This window comes from Ipomoea triloba, chromosome 10 (genome assembly GCF_003576645.1).
Source record: "Ipomoea triloba cultivar NCNSP0323 chromosome 10, ASM357664v1".
In the NCBI taxonomy this organism is placed as follows: domain Eukaryota; kingdom Viridiplantae; phylum Streptophyta; class Magnoliopsida; order Solanales; family Convolvulaceae; genus Ipomoea; species Ipomoea triloba.
Genome location: NC_044925.1, coordinates 11,579,068 through 11,593,175, shown reverse-complemented (window position 1 = coordinate 11,593,175; position 14,108 = coordinate 11,579,068). Strand labels below are relative to the sequence as shown.

General features: G+C 37.7%; 1 long non-coding RNA gene and 1 pseudogene across 1 annotated transcript; both read right to left on the bottom strand.

The window, feature by feature from the left end:
• LOC116033144 overlaps positions 1-14,108 on the bottom strand; it is a 213,849-nt pseudogene that overhangs the window by 49,870 nt on the left and 149,871 nt on the right.
• On the bottom strand, positions 11,258-13,320 carry LOC116032471. The gene is made up of 3 exons (XR_004100756.1): positions 13,180-13,320; positions 12,917-13,004; positions 11,258-11,895 (listed from the first exon to the last, which is right to left on the bottom strand). It is a non-coding gene; the product is annotated as an uncharacterized LOC116032471 (long non-coding RNA).

Sequence of the window (14,108 nt, the reverse complement as noted above, 5' to 3'; positions counted from 1 at the left end):
AGCACACCAACCGGACGCTTGATTGAACGGTCCGCCATTTGGAGAGTCATTGTGGTAGGCTTAGGTTCACCGAGATTGAGCCTCTGGCAAAGGGAGTACGGCATGAGGCTCACACTAGCTCCAAGATCACATAAGGCACGGCCTACAACAAATCCTCCCACAATGCATGGAATAGCAAAGCTCCCGGGATCTTTCAACTTCGGTGGCAAATGTTTTTGGAGAACGGCACATGTCAAAGCTCCTTCACTCATATCAACCACCGCACTCTTTTCCAACTTCTTCTTGTTACTCAAAATGTCCTTCAAGAATTTTTTGTAAGAAGGAATTTGAGTAACGGCATCAACAAAGGGCATAGATATGTCAAGCTTGTCCAACATCATCTTGAATTTGTTTTCTCTCTCGGTATCTTTTAACTTCCACAACCTTTGTGGAAATGGTAGGAAGTTACATGGGATAACCGAGTCATGTGTTTGCTTGCCCTTTGGTGCACCCTTCTTGTTCTCATCACTTTCAACTTGCATAGGAGCCTTCCCTTTTGCTTTGTCTCTTTGAATGATAGGCTCCTCCTCATTGTCACTCTCAAGAATGTCTTGTATTTCCACTTCTTCTTTCTCTTGTTCACTCTCATTTTTCTCATTCTCTGTCTCAAGCTCTTTGTCATTGGTTGGGTATGGTGGATCCTTTAAAGCCTTCCCACTCCTAGTGGTGATTGCATTCACATGATTTCTTGGATTTTCGGTGTTAGCCGGTAGCTTACCACTAGAAGAGGAGGCTTGGTTCGAACCTTGGGCTCCCCCACTTTGTTGTTGAGTCCGCATACTTTCCACTTCGGTTTGCAACTTGCTCATTTGATTCATTATCATTGTCATGAAAGTCTTCATATCCGGATCTTAGGAAGAGTTAGAAGTCCCTTGGTGATTTTGATTGTTACCATACCCTTGACCACTTTGATTGTTCCATTGACCTTGGCCTTGATTGCCCCTCCAATTGTTTCCTTGATTTCCATCCCTATTGCCTTGATTTCCTTGAAAACCCGGGGGTGGAACCTTGCCCTTGGTTGTTCCATGAATTCCCGTATTGATTTCCAAATTTCCATCCAAATTGATTCCTTTGTTGACCATATCCTTGGAAACCTTGCCCTTGAGGCCTAGAGAACCCTATTGCATCCACTTGTTCCATATTTGAGAATGACCCTTGGCCACTTGGATCCAATAGTTGACAAGATTGAGAGGCATGATTTCCTCCACAAATGGCACAACAAGCAACTATGGCCATACCTTGAGGTCCCGGTGAATTGCATGGTGATTGTGGCAAAGAATAAGAACTTGGCATACTAGGACCTTGAAGTGTCGGTTGGTTAACCGCTTGCACACTTTGCTTGGGAGCTTGCATCATTTACTTGAGCATATGTTGGATAGAATCCAATTGGGCTTGCATGGCCATCTTATCATCCACTTCAAACATTCCGGCCGGTCTTTCTTTCTTGGGAGGTTCACTTCTTTCATTATACCAAGATTCCGTGTTGGAAGTGATTCTCTTTATCAATTGTTCCCCATAATCCGGCCCCATATCCATGAAAATTCCTCCATAAGATGATGTGTCGAGGATGATCTTGGAACTATCTAATAGTCCCTCATAGAAAGATGATATGAAGTCCCCCGTAGTAAGCAAGTTCTTGGGGCATTGTCTCCTTAAATCCTTGAACCTTTTCCATGCCTCATGTAGATTTTTATTTCCAAATTGTTGGAAGTTTTGACTAAGTTTCTTCAATTTTGCGGCCTTGGAAGGAGGGCAATATTCTTGCATAAATGCCTTGTATAGTTGCTCCCATGTCAAAAAGTGGTTGGCCGAGAAAGAGTTTAGCCAACTTAATGCTTGATCCCTTAATGAGAAGGGAAACAATCTCAACTTGATTGCATCAGTAGGAATTCCATTCATCTTGATTGTGTTGCAAATCCTATCAAAGTGTACAACATGGGCTTTTGGATCCTCCACTCTTGTACCCCCAAATTGATTGGCTTGAACCATTTGAATAAGGGATGTCTTATGCTCGAAGTTGTTGGCATCAACCCCCGGGTACAAAATACAATCCTCTTCCTCAAATTCCGGGGCTAAGTGGGCCGCCATGGGTGGTTGTACACCTTGTTGAAACATCGGGGGAACTCCTTGTGGGAAATTTTGAGCAAATTGTTGAAAGAGATTGGGATTCATTTGGTTTAGAAGATGTTGCATCCCAATCCCTTGCCCTTGTTGTTGTTGAGCTTGTTATTGATCTTGCCCATAACCTTGGGGCATGCCACCTTGAAAGTAAGGAAATTGTGCTTGTGGCATCCCCATTCCACCTCCAAAGTACGGGTTCATGTTTGGATATTGTGGTATTCCACCTCCAAAGTACGGGTTCATGTTTGGATATTGTGGTACCGGTATTTGAATGGGAGGTACCGGTACTTGAGGAACATTCGGTTGCCCTCCTTGGTTTTCTTGGTGGTGTTGAGGAACATTCGGTTGCCCTCCTTGGTTTTCTTGGTGGTGCTCCCCTTGTCTTGGGCTTTGTTGGGTGCTTGTTCCATTCGGGGAGATTTGCCCCGGGTTGCTCGTATCTCCGGTTTCCATTTCTATTTCAAGATTTTCAAATTCCTTGAGCCAACCGAGCAACACCCTCTTTTCCTTCCTTATGTCCCTCAAGAGTTCTTGGTTAAGGGGAAGCAAGTTCAGTCTCACCTTTGACCTTGTGTGCATAAACCAAGAGGGACACCTATCAAGAAACACCAAACAAAACACTTGGAAACAACTTGGTTATGGGTTAGTACAAATAAAACAAAAACAAAAATAAAAGCTTGATCTCCTAAAGGTTTGCTAACCTTAATGCTAGAAAAATAAAGGCAAAGACTCAATACCACCAAATTGCCAATCCCCGGCAACGGCGCAAAAATGTGATGCGGTGTGAGCGGGAGTGTGAAAATGGGTGTAAAATCGAACCACGGGGATTGGATTTTATGGCACGTAAGGAGTAATCACCTAGACTCTAGTCACCAAGGTCTTGAAACCCGTAAGGATCCAAGCAAAACATATTTTGGTTTTGGATTTAACTACAGTATTTTTGGAATTTTGGATTTAAGGGAAAAACAAGATTAAACTAGGTGCGAAATACTATTTGGGAAAGATGGGTTAAATTAGGTGAATTACTCTATTGATGCATTAACACTAGGATTGGGGGATGAACAATGGCCCTAGGTAAGAAATCCAAGTTCCCAAGGATTAGAACAAAGGTTGTCCCATTTCCATGGTGAACCAACCTAAGTTCTTGAAGAACAAAAGCTAATTAGCCCCAAACCTACCCCTATTTCCATAGAAGAGAAAATGGGTTTGAGATTGGGTTGGCTTAAATCTTCCATTCAACATCCATTGAAATGAAAGACTTTCCAAGGACAAACAATAATCATAGGCCATTAACTATTGAAAGATAGAAATAAACCCAACTCAAACTCAAGAACCCTAAATGGGTGTTCATCCCCTTTTATGCAATAATCACATAACAAGCATCAATAGAAGTAATAAGCACCTAATCTAACCCATATATAAGANTTGGTGGTGCTCCCCTTGTCTTGGGCTTTGTTGGGTGCTTGTTCCATTCGGGGAGATTTGCCCCGGGTTGCTCGTATCTCCGGTTTCCATTTCTATTTCAAGATTTTCAAATTCCTTGAGCCAACCGAGCAACACCCTCTTTTCCTTCCTTATGTCCCTCAAGAGTTCTTGGTTAAGGGGAAGCAAGTTCACTCTCCCCTTTGACCTTGTGTGCATAAACCAAGAGGGACACCTATCAACAAACACCAAACAAAACACTTGGAAACAACTTGGTTATGNCTTCCTTATGTCCCTCAAGAGTTCTTGGTTAAGGGGAAGCAAGTTCAGTCTCACCTTTGACCTTGTGTGCATAAACCAAGAGGGACACCTATCAAGAAACACCAAACAAAACACTTGGAAACAACTTGGTTATGGGTTAGTACAAATAAAACAAAAACAAAAATAAAAGCTTGATCTCCTAAAGGTTTGCTAACCTTAATGCTAGAAAAATAAAGGCAAAGACTCAATACCACCAAATTGCCAATCCCCGGCAACGGCGCAAAAATGTGATGCGGTGTGAGCGGGAGTGTGAAAATGGGTGTAAAATCGAACCACGGGGATTGGATTTTATGGCACGTAAGGAGTAATCACCTAGACTCTAGTCACCAAGGTCTTGAAACCCGTAAGGATCCAAGCAAAACATATTTTGGTTTTGGATTTAACTACAGTATTTTTGGAATTTTGGATTTAAGGGAAAAACAAGATTAAACTAGGTGCGAAATACTATTTGGGAAAGATGGGTTAAATTAGGTGAATTACTCTATTGATGCATTAACACTAGGATTGGGGGATGAACAATGGCCCTAGGTAAGAAATCCAAGTTCCCAAGGATTAGAACAAAGGTTGTCCCATTTCCATGGTGAACCAACCTAAGTTCTTGAAGAACAAAAGCTAATTAGCCCCAAACCTACCCCTATTTCCATAGAAGAGAAAATGGGTTTGAGATTGGGTTGGCTTAAATCTTCCATTCAACATCCATTGAAATGAAAGACTTTCCAAGGACAAACAATAATCATAGGCCATTAACTATTGAAAGATAGAAATAAACCCAACTCAAACTCAAGAACCCTAAATGGGTGTTCATCCCCTTTTATGCAATAATCACATAACAAGCATCAATAGAAGTAATAAGCACCTAATCTAACCCATATATAAGACTACTCACTCATATTAATGGTAAACATAGCAAGATTTAACAAGGAAAACATAAATAGGCTATAAATGTAAAGACAAGTTGGAGAAGAGGAAAAGAGAATTTTACTATCAATAAGGAAGAAAATGTTGATGGAATCCCTTCCAAATCTTCAATACAAGCTCCAAGTGTGCTTCCCAAATGTAAATCTAAGCTAAACTAAGCTAACAATTGCTAAGGAAATGAAGGAAAATAGCTCTCAACTATCTAGGGTTCGGACTTGGACACAAAATACAGAAAAACAGACTTTAAATTGTGCAGAGTATCAGGCATACGGCCTACCATACGGCCGTATGAGAGGCCGTATGGTAGGGCGTTTTGCTCCTTTGCTGATTGAGGCCATACGGCCATCCATACGGCCGTATGGGAGGCCGTATGGATGGCTTTTCAGCCCACTTTTCGCCTTCTTCTTCGGCTCTTCTTGCGTGCACTCCTCCCGACCTCTAACATCGTTCCTTTATGCTCCAAAAGACTTCCAAATGACTCATTGCAACCATTTTATCTAAGGAACATCAATTCACACAAACAAGTCATAGGTTCCAACTCAACTACAAGCATTTTGTTATCAAAAAGGTTAAAGAATGGGGTGAAAAACGTGTTACAAATCAAAGGCATCAGTTGGCCGTGTAGAATGACCACGTGGACGACCATGAGGCCGCTTGTCCGCCACCTCAGGGAGTGAAGGAGCAGCCTGAATAGGACCCGTGGGAGGAGCACATGAATGAAACACTGATTCAGCCCAAGGACATGGCATAGAGTTTGAAGGAGCCTGCAAAATAGTTTTAGCAGCAAAGGGAAAAATCGTCTCGTCTAACCAAACATGTTTGCACAAATATATCTTATTAGTGTGTAAGTTCATGCACCTATACCCCTAAAAGACTTAGGATAACCTAAGAAGACATAAGGAAACGATCTATAAGACATTTTGTGACGATTATAAAGACGTAGGTGTGGATAACAAAGACAATCGAAAACACGAAGAAAAGAGTAAGACGAAGGGGATTTGTGGAACATATTACGAGGACTGGAATTTTTTAAGATAGTAGAAGGCATTTTTTTAATAAGAAAAATAGTAGTTTCAAAAGTATAATCCCAAAAGCGAGATGGCACAGAGGCACGAGCCATGAGAGCGAGCCTAGCTTCAACAATATACCTGTGTTTCCTCTCTACACGACCATTTTGCTCATGGGTATACGCACAAGATTGCATATGATTAATACCAAGTTGCACAAAGACAGAATGAAGTTTCTTGTACTCAGCACCTAAATCAGATTGAATAGACTTTATTTTACAATTGAAATAACTCTCTACTAAGCAACGGAAATGATCAAAGATGGCATATATATCTGACTTCAGTTTCATTAGAAAATACCAAGTAAAGCGAGAATAGTTATCCACAAAATAAAGTAACAATAACCATTGGAGGAAAACATAGGGGCCGGTCCCCAAATGTCAGTATAAATTAAATCAAGAACATTTGAACTAGCAGACTCAACACATGGCAAAGAGAAACGCGCAGATTTACCCATTTGACACACATAACATAAAATAGAATTACAGCAAACAATTCGACTAGACCCACTAACCAAACAAGTTTGTAGAATATGATTAAGAACACGTTGATGTGGGTGACCCAAACGATCGTGCCAAATAGAAATCTGAAGCACGAGCAGACAGAAACGCAGAGGGAGACAAACTAAGAACAGGCAACGTTTATAGCCCACCAGAACTGTTACCCTGAAGAAGGATTTCCTTCATTTTGATATCCTTCACAACAAAAAGCGAGGGGTGAAACTCAAAAAAATACATTATTATCTAGCGCAAAACGTTGAACAGGTAACAAAGAACTGAAAGAAGTGGAAAGATTGGGGACATGTAAGATGTTAGACAATCTAAAAGACCTTGATGGGGGAGGAAGAGAAACATGGCCAACATTACTAATAGATAATTGCGTACCATCACTGCCACGAAGCGTGTCACTACCATTATACTTTTCAAAGTTGGAGAGAGCCGCTATATCAGGAGTGGCATGTGAGTCGCACTAGTGTCAAGGAACCAAGTGTGAGAACCAGTGATGTTATTCGATGAACTCCCTTAATAAACAACATTAGCTTGAGGATAAAAATGAGCAGGAAACCTATAACAAGCAAGAGTCGTGTGACCAAAATTGCCACATATTTGACACTTAGGCTGCCAACTTGAATTGCGACTACATCCTCTGCCATCAGCGTCACCCCCACGCCACGACTACCCAGAACTAGAACAGCCAGCACCACCATGCGACTGGCCACCACGTCCATGCCGCCAACCCCTCTAAGCAGCGAACGCTGCTGGTGCATGCACGGCTCCGCCAAAATCATCACCGGCGATGAACTCCTATGCCCCAAGGAAGTCAGCGAGCTCCCGGGGCGTAACTAGTTGTCCACGAATAGCAAGCGAGGTTTCAAGTGCACGAAACTCTGGCCCGAACCCTCTAAAAACATAAAGGTTTTGTTCGTCGAGAGATACCGGCCAGCGAGTGCAAGGTCCTCGATCACCAACTGTGCCCGTCCAATTTAATCAGCAGTAGAGGAATCACATGTCCGATGTAATCAACAAAATGCTAAAATCATTATAAATTTTGATCAAACTGATAGAATCAAATACGAATATACAGGAAAATATATTGTATTTATCCTTATACGGGTTCAAGTAGGAATACCTTGTATGAAACTGGACTACGTGACAGTGGGTCAGAGGTTCCCGGTCTCTTTAGCTATTTAAGTTGGGAAAACAGCCAAAAGTTCTTCAGGCAGTAATAAATGCGCCTTTTATAGGTGGCCTCGGTGGGAGTTCCGGACTGGCGGCATGCGTTACGCGTGTCGAGCATGCACCGGTCAAAGGGCCAGTCCAATCCCTCCACGGGTAAGTGCTACTCTTTAAGTGTTCTATGGTTCGAACCCCCAAGGGACCCGCGACGTGGTCGGGACGGGATCTTGACCGGTCATCACGGACCGGGAAGAGGTTCAGGAGGGGTCAAGAAACGAACCTTGTCATAGAGTATAGACCGGGAAGTCGGTAAGGATAGACCGGGATTTTACCCTTATCACAAACAAATGTTGACTTTTATTGACTAACTAATGGTTGACTTTTGTTGACAAAAAATGTTGTCTTTTGGTTGGCTAAAAATGTGTTGAATGAGTATTTAGAAACAGGGCCGGTCCAAATATTTTGGAGGCCCTGGGCGAAATTTTAAAAAATGGGCCCTATATAAAAAATTAAAATTAAAATTTAATAATACTAAAAAATAATAATCTCAAATAACATGAAATACATTTATTTTCTTTAGATTGTTTCAACTTTTCATTAGATTATTCTGTTTTTTTTTTAAATTTATTTATATCTCCTCTTTGTGGTTCTATTAGCTGCGTTAAAGAAAAAAAAGAAAAAGAAAACACCTGAATATTTTTAAAAAGTTCTCCTAAATCATTAGCTGCAACCACAATTTTGTGGGAGCCAACCTAAGAGAAATTGTTATTTGTGGGAATCGAACCCACATTCTCCCAAAATTCTTCCTTACAAAGAGAGGATCACTTATCACTTGAGCTACCCCATTGGGTTGTTTTTTAATATAATTATAACACTATAATATTTATGTATATATACACATATATATGGATGGGCCCCTTCTAGCATGGGGCACTGGGCGGTCGCCCAGCCCGCCCGTGCTCAGGACCGGCCCTGCTTAGAAAGTATACTTATAAAAGAAGATTTTGTGAAATTGAATGATATGATTGAGTATATGACCTTGAAGATTGACACTTGAAAAGTTTTATTGAAAACTTATGTTGGTCGTAGAAAAGTACGTGGACAATAGAATTGGCTCCTTACTATCACTTTTATTACATATTAAAGAATAAGTGACAAGAGCTCTTTAGTAAGAGTTTGTCCCTATTTAAACTTTTTGAAATATCTTCTTATAACACTCAATCCATTAGAATAAGATTTATGCCATAAAAAATATTTTATTGAAATCTCAAGCTCATATGGACATTTTTCTTTCAAAATAAACTTATGATTGAATAAAAAGAAAACTTGTCCTAATCAATTATGTTATATGAAAGACTTGTGCTCAAATATCATGCTCCATAGAGAACTTAAATATATTGAATAGAAGGCTTATGATACTTAGCTCATTTTGACCATCCCCATCTCATGCCTTAGAGTAGCAAATCTTGACTCACATAAGGGCTTGGTGAGTATATCATAAATTTGATTTTCAGTGGGTACATGATCAATTCTTAAGTCCTTCGTTTCCACATGATCTCTTATGAAGTGATGTCAAATGTCTATGTGCTTCATTCTTGAATAAAGCATTGGATTTTGAGTTATAAAAATTGCACTAGTATTATCATAGAAAATACTAACTTGCTTGCAATCAATCCCATAATCCTTTACTGGTTCCTTAATCCAAAGCATTTGTCCACAACTACTTCCTGTTGCTATGTATTTTGCTTGTGCAGTACCAGTAGCAATGAACTTTATTCTTTTCGTTAAACCAAAAATCAAGCCTTTCCCCCTAAAAGCTGTCATGTCCCAGATGTGGTTTTTCTATCTATTTTATAACATGTAAAATTCGCATATGAAAAACGATTAAAGTAAAATTACCTTCTTTAAGATGTCATAATCCTACATTGATTGTGCCTTCAGATATCTTATGATCTTCTTTGTGGTAGTCAAATGACTTTCTTTTGGCTTTGATTGAAATCTATAACATACTCCCATAGAGAAAAATATGTATGGTCGGCATGCTGTGAGATAAAGGAGGGATCCAATCATTCCTCAATACTTTGTTTGATCAACATGTCTTCCTTCATCATCTTTGTCCAACCTTAGTGATTTGCTCATGGAAATTTTGGCTAAGGTTTTCCCATCTTGACCAAACTTTTTAATCAAATCTCTCGTGTATTTGGCTTTATTGATGAAAATTCCTTCTTTTAATTGCTTCACTTGAAGTCCCAAGACGTAATTTAATTCACCCATCATGCTCATCTCAAATCTATTATGCATAAGCTTTGAAAACGTGAAGTTCTTGAAGGCATCATAGATTATGAAGATTTTAATTGCTTCAAGTCTTGCGATCGGTGCATAAGTTTCATCAAAACCTATTCATTTTTCTTGTGAATAACATTTTGCTACTAGCCTTGCCTTATTCATGCAATAAGTCCATCTTCATTGGCTTTAATTTGTTTCTAAAGACCCACTTTGTACCTATGGCATTGTGATTGTCCTATCTTGGAACAAGTTCCCAAACTTCATTTTATTTGAATTGATTCAGCTCTTCTTAAATTGCATCAATCTAACTCGGATCACTTAAAGATTCACTAATTTCTTTCGGTTCTATTTGTGACAAGAAGCATGTGAATAAAACATCTCTTGTTGAAGCTCTAGTTATTACACCATCTCTTACATTTCCTATGACTTGATCTTGAAGGTGATCCTTAATCCATCTCAAATATGGTTCAATGGTTTTTAGAAATATTGAGCTTCTTTTGGAGTTTTCAAGGCTTGAACTATCAGTAGGTTGAACTTCAGTTTCTATAACCTCAACTCCACCCTCGGCTCTAACTTATTAAGTTATATTGTGATTTAATCCGTTAGATCTATCCAGATGAACGATTGCGATGAGTTCCTACTTTTGTTCTGGACACGCACTCTCATTTGTTTTGTTTCCTATATATATAGGCTTAATTCGAAAAAAAAAAAAAAAATCAGCAACCCACGTCATTTACAAAATGTAATTCTAGGAAATAAACACATAGGCTACGCACTTGTATCAAAAAATTGATGAATAGATAAACAATAACAGGCATATAGCACAGTAATTAATCGTGCGATTTCGAAGAAATAAGAAAAACATAATTGAATAAGCTAGGCAAAGATTATTAATGGCTACCCGGAGTGCTACCGGATCATCAATTTGTGAAGCCTACGAATACTATCTAACCGTAAAAGAGAAATTTGCTTCATATCTGTTTAAGAATAATTTCTACAAGCTCAGGGAACAGATCAATTAGATACTCAAGATAGAAAATGAGAAGATGAAAGCAAGAAGGTAAATTCTACTCTGTATGATTTTCGAACAAGGATTTTTGTGTACCAGTATGGATACTCTCATAATTCCAGTTATTTCCTTATTATCATTGTATAATTTTGTATTTATTCCTTTTTAGTGCCTAAATTATTTTTAACATGCGTGTTAAATGCATAATTGTTAATCAAAGACTAATATTCTCTGTTTATATGCGTATAGGAAGCTTGTCTAAAAATAATTCATTAAATCAAAAATATAATTGTCAAACTCATCAAAGGCTTTGGCGAAATAAAATTGAGAATAAGAAATATAATCATCTGCATGAATTAGCAAAGAAAAGATCATTGTTTGGTTATGGAACATAAAAATGGAAATCAATCAGAATTTATTAGATGCATTTAAGTAAAATCTGAGTTCACTAAAGTTCTTCCTCAATCTACACAATCCCTAAATTTTCCCATGCTTGCAGATATAGTTTCCTTCATTCTTTTCCCATTCTCCACTCTTCCTTCATCTTCTCATTTTTTCTTTCCTTTACCTCCAACTTCTCAACCAATCATTATCTACCCACAAGTCCCATCCTCCAAACACTCCCATCTCAATGTGTATGCTATGCAAGATTCAATAGACAATATCAGCCCAAACACTTTCCACAATCACAATCACAAACACATACACACATTCAGCAAAACTCAAATAGGGACAAAGGAGACCATAAGTTTATAATAGATGAAACTATGCAAATCAACCCCCCAGCCTTCAATCACCCCTATCAATTCATATAAAGCATCATAAACTCAATTAAATCAAAAGCACTGAGCAACTATCACTAATGTTCAAAATTGGATCAAGGCCAGCCTGCCCATCAGCTCTGCATCTCCTTGCTGCTGCTGGATCTGCAGCAGCATGACCACACCAATTACCCAGTTCAACTCCATGCTTAGAGCATCATTACCAGGCTCCCTTCTCTTTTTCTCCACATTTCCTTTCTCCACAGCTCATAATACTGCAAAAAGAACAACCAGTTAAATGGCCTTTCCTCTCTCTTTTTTCTCTTTTTACACCATTTACTCCCTCTACTCATCTTTTTTCCACACCTCACTCTCCCTTTTTTCACTACAGCTTTCTCCCTCTGCAGATATAGTTTCATTTTCTATCTTTTGGGGAGACGAGGGAAACCCCCAGCCACTATATTATAAAACGGTTTGACTAATATATGCTCTTAAAAATGCAAGCAAAGTGTGTTGCTCCCAGAAAGAATAAATTGTACCCCTCTTATAAAAAATAAAAACTATAAACAAAGTACTGAAACTTAATGTATAAAATCAGCAGTATACCAAATCTATAATTGATAAACTTAATATTAAGTACTGAAACTTAATATATTGTAAATTATATTTGTTAAATTAAAATGAAAGTGAATACAGTACAATTATTCTGTTTATTTAATTTTAAAGTGGATACAGTACAAAAAAACATAGGCATAATTAAATAAAGAAAACAGTTAGTAGTCACAATTCCAATATTACTGTGACTATCATAAAAAGGATATTACATTATTCCCAAATTTTTATAGTGATATTACAGTAACCTATATGAAAAGCTTTAGTGTATAAAATAGAGTTCCAAATTCCTGATCTTGATTTCACATATCAGGAAATAACAACCTCTACTGAAAATTCTGCATAAGGAACTGAAGATCAGGCATAAGTCCACCTTTTAGTCTTCCAACACCAAAAAAAATGACTGCAGACAATGAAATTTTAGTGGTTTTCTACTAAATGATTCTTTAAATACATCACAGTCCCAAATATTAGTGGAATACATCACAGTCCCAATTTTTACTAAATGAAATTTTATGTGAAATTCTTAATAGTAATATTCTCGAAATGCAGAAACGTATATCCTAGGCAAAATAACAGTTGTTGTGAAACAAACTAAAGTTTAATCAATGTAAAAAAACAGTAGGGTATACATACTTTCATATGTGCATAAACATTTAGACAAAAGCTAGGAAAAAAAAGTACCTTCTACATTTGTTTACCCGTGCATGTACAGTTCTCGGTTCCAGATTGCACTTTACAGCTCCGATTTGGGGATTTTAGAATCCCAAATCTACATGCACAGAAATAACATATAATTAAAATACCGAGAGTTAGTCTCAAATTTCATATTAGAAATGTAATCAATTTAAATAAACAATATTTATTCAATAAATATACCAGAGATGTAAGCTATTGCTATCACAGTTCATACATAAAAAACCCAGTGATTATTCGGTGATATTTACCCATATTCTGCAAAACTGAATATTTCTTCTCTGTGAATCGTGCATCAAAGATCAATAACAGCTTCAACATTACTACAGATTATAGGCGTTTTGGCGAGGGAGTTCTAAACCTGGCTAAGAGATGAGCTACAGATGCATCTGGAACTCTGGAAGGGAGTGGGTGGAGTTGCCAGATCTGCTTGCTATATATAGCGAAGCATTGGGTCGGGTGTAGGTTATGGGCTAACCATATTGGGTTCAGTTGTGGAATTAATTCATTTATGAAGTTGGGCTGCTGGTTGGGCCTCTTCTAGACCAATACATATATATATATATATATATATATATATATATATGTATGTATGTATTATTTTTTTATTTATTTTTTGTAATTCAAATACAAATGTTGTTTACCATAAAGTCTTTTTAAACATGTTTAAAAAAATTTAATTTGGAATTATTTTCATTTCTAGACTCATTACTGTTACAAATTGTAAATTCGAAAGGTTCACTTTAGAGAATAAAATTTATTAACCGGGAAGTAAACCTAATTCGAACATAAATACCAATTATGTATTTTTTAAGTTTAAATATATATTTCATAATCAATTTAATAATTTCAATAAAACATTTAAAGTATTTGTGCATGGACAACTATATGTGGTTGCGTCTAGGGTGAGCAATCCTAAGGATTTAAAAATTCTAATTTGTTATGATCAGAACAACAGTGAAAATTCAACAACTAATGTTGTTTACTATGAAGTTTTTAATAATTTGTAAATAATAAAAGAATTTCCTTTTTCATTAGTCAATTTTACATTTGTGGCTTAAATATTAATTTAAGTTATATTAACTCATATGTATACTATTTATTTACCACATCTAAAGTTACATGTATCTACACTAAAATAACACGTTAAATGAACAACTAATTTGTAGTCCGTGCATCG